Source organism: Triticum dicoccoides, chromosome 3B (assembly GCF_002162155.2).
Source record: "Triticum dicoccoides isolate Atlit2015 ecotype Zavitan chromosome 3B, WEW_v2.0, whole genome shotgun sequence".
Classification (NCBI taxonomy): domain Eukaryota; kingdom Viridiplantae; phylum Streptophyta; class Magnoliopsida; order Poales; family Poaceae; genus Triticum; species Triticum dicoccoides.
In genome coordinates, this window is record NC_041385.1 from 837,453,033 (window position 1) to 837,459,605 (window position 6,573).

Genomic DNA, 6,573 nt, shown 5'->3' on the forward strand with positions numbered 1-6,573 from the left:
CGAGGCGTGCCGGCGGACGGCGGTGGGAGGCGGCCTGGCGGAGCCAGGCGCCGGCGCGAGGCGCGGTGCGGCGGCGCGGGGATCTGGGCCGCGGGCCTGGCGGGCCGCGTGTGGCGCCCGGTGGCCGGGGCCACGTGGCGCTGTGCGGTTGGCCGGGAGCGGCGGTGCGATTTCGTCTGGCCATCGGCGGACATGTCCGGCGGCGCGGAGGGAGGTTTTTAGGGTCAGGGGTGGATTTCATCCGCGAATTTTGGGGGTGAGGGCATATATATAGGTAGAGGGAGCTAGGAGACTCCAAATGAGGAGCGGTTTTTGCCCACACGATCGTGATCGAACGACCGAGAGCATGGAGGGGGGTTGAATGGGTTTTGGGCGAGTTTGGAAGGGTGTTGGGCTGCAAAGAGAAAGGGTGTCTCGGGCTACGCGGTTAACCGTTGGAGTATCAAACGACCTCCAAATGGCACGAAACTTGACAGGCGGTCTACCAGTGCTATACCAAGGCCACTTGGCAAACCTCGGTCCATTCCGAGAACGTTTAACACCCGCACACGCGCAGAGAAAAATGGGGAATGTCGGAGGACATAGGAGTGCCGGATTGCAAAACAGACAACGGGGAAAATGCTCGGATGCGTGAGACGAACACGTATGCCAATGCGATGCACATGATGACATGATATGAAATGCAGATGATGACATGGCAAAATGCAAGACACAAGCACATGACATGGAAACAACGGCGAATAACTAGAAGACACCTGGTGCATCGAATCCGGGGCGTTACAACTCTCCTCTACTAACAAGAGATCTCGTCCCGAGATCTTAGGACCGAGACGGAAGAGAAAAGGGGTGAGGTGATACAAGAACTCAAGTGGAGAAGCAAAGGATCGAGAGCACTCGAGAAGACGAGAGGCGCGACGAGAATGACGAGAATCGAACGCTTACAGAATCCAATAAACTATGAAACCACTCCGGTTAGAACGAGATAAGAAACGAATAAGACTGAAAGGATTTAGGCAGCACTCCGACTGAAACATGGAGGAATAGAACACGAGCTTCACAAGATGGGATGACACTTGACGAGATGAACAATGCAATGCATCCGGAAGAATTGAAAGAATGGAATGCCAAGAACTTAGAAGGAAGGGTTGAACGGAGTTGTTGAGAAAATCAACAACGAAAGAATAAACTTGTTGAGGGAGTCCTGGACTAGGGGGTGTCCGGATAGCCGAACTATCATCATCGGCCGGACTCCAAGACTATGAAGATACAAGATTGAAGACTTCGTCCCGTGTCCGGATGGGACTTTCCTTGGTGTGTAAGGCAAGCTTGGCGATACGGATATGTAGATCTCCTACCATTGTAACTGACTCTGTGTAACCCTGGCCCTCTCCGGTGTCTATATAAACCGGAGGGTTTTAGTCCGTAGGACATAACAATAACAACAATCATACCATAGGCTAGCTTCTAGGGTATAGCCTCCTTGATCTCGTGGTAGATACACTCTTGTACTACCCATATCATCAATATCAATCAAGCAGGAGTAGGGTTTTACCTCCATCGAGAGGGCCCGAACCTGGGTAAAAACATCGTGTCCCTTGTCTCCTGTTACCATCCGCCTAGACACACAGTTCGGGACCCCCTACCCGAGATCCGCCGGTTTTGACACCGACATTGGTGCTTTCATTGAGAGTTCCTCTGTGTCATCACCAACGGGCTCGATGGCTCCTTCGATCATCAACAACAACGACGCAGTCCACGGTGTGACGTTTCTCCCCGGACAGATCTTCGTATTCGGCGGCTTTGCACTGCGGGCCAACTCGCTTGGCCATCTGGAGTAGATCGAAAGCTATGCCCCTGGCCGTCAGGTCAGATTTGGAAGTCTGAACTTCACGGCTGACACCTGCGGAGACTTGATCTTCGATGGATTCGAGCCACAGCCGAGCGCGCCGCACTGTCACGATGGGCATGATTTAGCTCTGCTGCCCGACAGTGCCCTAGAGGCCGCACACGAGTCCGCTCCGACCCTTAACCCGTAGCCGACTGCGCCAATCGAGGATGGGTGGCTAGACACCGCCTCGGGGGCTACAACTTCTACGGTGATGGAGCCGAATACTGACCTTGTCCCTTGTAAAGCTCGTGACTCCAAGGTGCCAGACTCCTCGCCGGACTCCGAACCTCCCGCGCCCCTTCCAATCGAATCCGATTTGGCGCCGATCATGGAGTTCACCGCTGCGGACATCTTTTGACACTCACCTTTCGGCGACATTCTGAATTCGCTAAAATATCTCTCGTTATCAGGAGAGCCCTGGCCGGACTGCGGTCAGGATGGTTGGGATGCATACGACGAAGAAATTCAAAGCCCACCCACCATCCACTTTGTAGCCACTGTCAACGATCTAACCGGCATGCTAGACTTTGACTCCGAAGACATCGACGGTATGGACGACGATGCCGGAGATGACCAAGAACCAGCACCCACTAGGCACTGGAAAGCCACCTCATCATACGACATATACATGGTGGACACCCCAAAGGATGGGAATGGAGATGGAACAACGGAGGAGGATCCCTCCAAGAAATAACCTAAGCGCCGGCGTCAGCGGCGCCGCTCTAAATCCCGCCACAGCAAGAATGGAGATTCCGGCACCAGAGATAATAACACCCCAGACAGTGCCGAAGACAACCCCCTCCAGCAAGATTCAGCACAGGAGGACGGAGAAGCCAGCCCTCACGAGAGAGCGGCAGACGAAGAGGTAGAGGACGATAATTACATGCCTCCCTCCGGAGAAGAGGCAAGCCTCGACGACGACGAATTCGTCGTGCCTGAGGATCCCGTCGAACAAGAGCATTTTAAACGCATGCTTATGGCCACAGCAAATAGCCTCAAGAAAAAGCAGCAACAGCTTAGAGCTGATCAAGATCTGCTAGCCGACAGATGGAACGAAGTCCTTGCGGCCGAAGAGCATGAACTCGAATGCCCCTCCAAAAGCTACCCTAAACTTAAGCTGCTACCCCGATTAGAGGAGGAAGCATATAAACCCACATCACCAGTGCACAATACGGCCGACCAGCCACCTCGTGGCCGCGACAGAGAGGCCTCCAGGCCCTCCACTAAGGTCGTACCCCGGCATCGTTCGAAAAGCACAAAGCCACGGGGGAATGCGCCGAACTTGCGAGACATATTGGAGGATAAGGCAAGACAATCAAGATAGATCTACGGATCGCGTGGGCGCCCCACGATGCGCGACAACGACCATCGTGCCGGATACAGCAACTCCAGCAGGGCCGAACACAGTAGACAAAGCTCGCTTGAGCTATGTCGTGATATAGCCCAATATAGAGGCGCCGCACACCCACTATGCTTCACAGATGAAGTAATGGATCATCAAATCCCCGAAGGGTTCAAACCCGTGAACATCGAATCCTACGATGGCACAACAGACCCCGCGGTTTGGATCGAAGACTATCTCCTTCATATCCACATGGCCCGCGGTGATGATCTTCACGCCATCAAATACCTCCCACTCAAGCTTAAAGGACCAGCTCGGCATTGGCTTAACAGCTTGCCAGCAGAATCAATTGGGTGTTGGGAGGACCTGGAAGCCGCATTCCTTGATAACTTCCAGGGCACATATGTGCGACCACCAGACGCCGATGACGTAAGCCACATAATTCAGCAGCCAGACGAATCGGCCAGACAATTCTGGACACGGTTCTTAAGAAAGAAAAATCAAATTGTCGACTGTCCGGATGCAGAGGATCTCGCAGCCTTGAAACATAACATCCCCGACGAGTGGCTTGCCCGGCACCTGGGACAGGAAAAGCTGAAATCCATGGCAGCCCTCACATCACTCAAGACCCTCTTCTGCGCCGGAGAGGACAGCTGGCTAGCTTGCAGTAACAACCTCAGCAAAAATTCTGGCAGTCCGGATACCAAGGACCGCAATGGCAGGTCGCGTCGCAACAAGAATAAACGCCGCGTTAACGGCGACAATACTGAGGATACGGCAGTCAATGACGAATTCAGAGGCTCCAAACCCGGTCAGCGGAAAATGCCATTCAAAAGAACTACTCCGGGTCCGTCCAATTTGGACCGAATACTCGACCGTTCGTGCCAGATACACGGGACCCCCGAAAAGCCAGCTAATCACACCAACAGGGATTGTTGGGTATTCAAGCAAGCAGGAAAGTTAATCGCCGAAAACAATGACAAGGGGTTGCATAGCAATGACGAGGAAGAGACCCGGCTGCCGAACAATAAAGGACAGAAGGGTTTCCCCCCACAAGTGCGGACAGTGAACATGATATACGCAACCCACATACCCAAAAGGGAGCGGAAGCATGCACTCAGGGACGTATATGCGATGGAGCCAGTCGCCCCGAAGTTCAACCCATGGTCCTCCTGCCCGATCACTTTTGATTGAAGGGACCACCCCACCAGCATCCGCCACGGCGGATTCGCCGCATTGGTTTTAGACCCAATCGTCGACGGATCTCACCTCACCAGAGTCCTGATGGACGGCGGCAGCAGCCTAAACCTTCTTTATCAGGATACAGTGTGCAAGATGGGCATAGACCCCTCAAGGATTAAACCCACAAAGACGACCTTCAAAGGCGTCATACCATGTGTAGAGGCCAATTGTACAGGCTCAGTTACACTGGAAGTGGTCTTCGGATCCCCGGATAACTTCCGAAGTGAAGAGTTAATCTTCAACATAGTTCCGTTCCGCAGCGGCTATCATGCTCTGCTCGGACGGACCGCGTTTGCAAAGTTCAACGCGGTGCCGCACTACGCATACATCAAGCTCAAAATGCCAGGCCCTCAAGGAGTCATCATGGTCGACGGAAACACTGAACGCTCTCTCCGAACGGAGGAACATACAGCGGCTCTCACGGCAGAAGTACAGTGCAACCTTTTAAGGCAATTCTCGAGTCCGGCCGATAAGCAACCGGACATGGCTAAACGCGCCCGGAGTGACCTACAACAAGACCACCTGGCACGTTCCGAGCACGCGTAGCTATGCGGCCCTAACCCCAGCCCTTGCAAGATTAGTCCTTCACGTACATCATTACGCTTTGGAGATACCATGGGCATAGGGGGAAGGGCACGACCACGACAGGCCCAGAGTGCGGCTTAACCACACCAGGGGCTCCCAAGTGTGTCATCTTTTTCTTTTCTTCTTTCTTTTTTCTTACCCACAGGACTCCGTTCACTAGAGGCCCTGTCCGGCAATAGACCTAGCGAACTCACGATGCAACAGCCAGGGAAGGAGAAAGGCTACGACGAGTATCCAGGTGGTCTCCATTACGAGCATTAAAACTGTTTTATACACCATTCTACAGCCTACCCCTGGAGGAGGGCATGTCTAATAGTCCCATCCCTTGCTTACCACACTATTTGTATCGTTCCGCATTCATGGAAGTATTTCTTGAATAAACAATGCATCTCTTTTTTTAATTGCATTCCTTTCTTATACATATGTTCATTTATGACATGTTGCATCCGTACACTTTGGTACGGCTAAATACACCAGGGGCTTAAGTTCCCCACATTATGGTGTGATAAGTCCGAACACTTTCACAAGTGCGGCACCCCAAACTTATAGCATTATATGCATCGGCTCCGAATCATGTCTTGGGTCAATAGTTGGGTTTGCCCGGCTCCCATGTTTTGGTACCTTACGTTTCGTTGTATCGGCTAAGGTAGCACTGGGAGAACCACTGCGATTGCGCCCCAGTTGAGCTGGGCGAGCGCCTCAGTGGAGAAAGCTAAAACTGACCGTCATGATGAGGCGAGAGCCGGTCGCTGTTCGAGAGGTTTTTTTGAGTCCCTAAAGACTTATGCCGCTTAGAGCGAGGAACCGGCTTTGTCCGGCCCAGGCGTGGATAGCGCCCCGAGTTCGGCCTTCCGAACACTAGGGGCTTCGCCGAAATTTAAAATTATAGAATTCTATGGCTAAGTGAGAGTGTTCAAGCATTATAAGTCCAGTTGCCTTGTTCGTTGTGTTGAGCGCCTCCCTAGATGGACCCGAAAATGGGAACACGAGCGCTCAAGTTTTATCCCGAACACCCCAGCACTCGTGGCATGGGGGCTAAAGCCGACGACTTGCCATCTCTTAGATTTGATAAACGGCCGCACAGAAGGTAATATTTTAAATTAACAAGCGTTGCTTAGCGCATATGAACAAAGTTTTCAGCGCACAGGATAACAAAATTCGAGTCTACTCAAATGTTACATCTTTGGAGCACTCACCCGCAATCATGCGGGCACCCTTCAGGACACCCTTATAATACATCTCGGCTGTGAGATACTCCTTGCCCGGCGGTGGCGCGTCCATCACAAGCTTCTCAGCATGCATCCTGCCCCAGTGCACTTTAGCACGGGCAAGGGCCCGACGGGCACCTTCAATGCAGGCGGAGTGCTTGACGACTTCAACCCAGGGACACACATCCACCAGCTGCCGCACCAGGCCGAAGTAGCTCCCAGGCATGGCCTCTTTGGGCCATAGCCGAACTACAAGGCCCTTCATGGCCTGTTCGGCCACCTTGTGGAGCTCGACCAGCTGCTTCAGC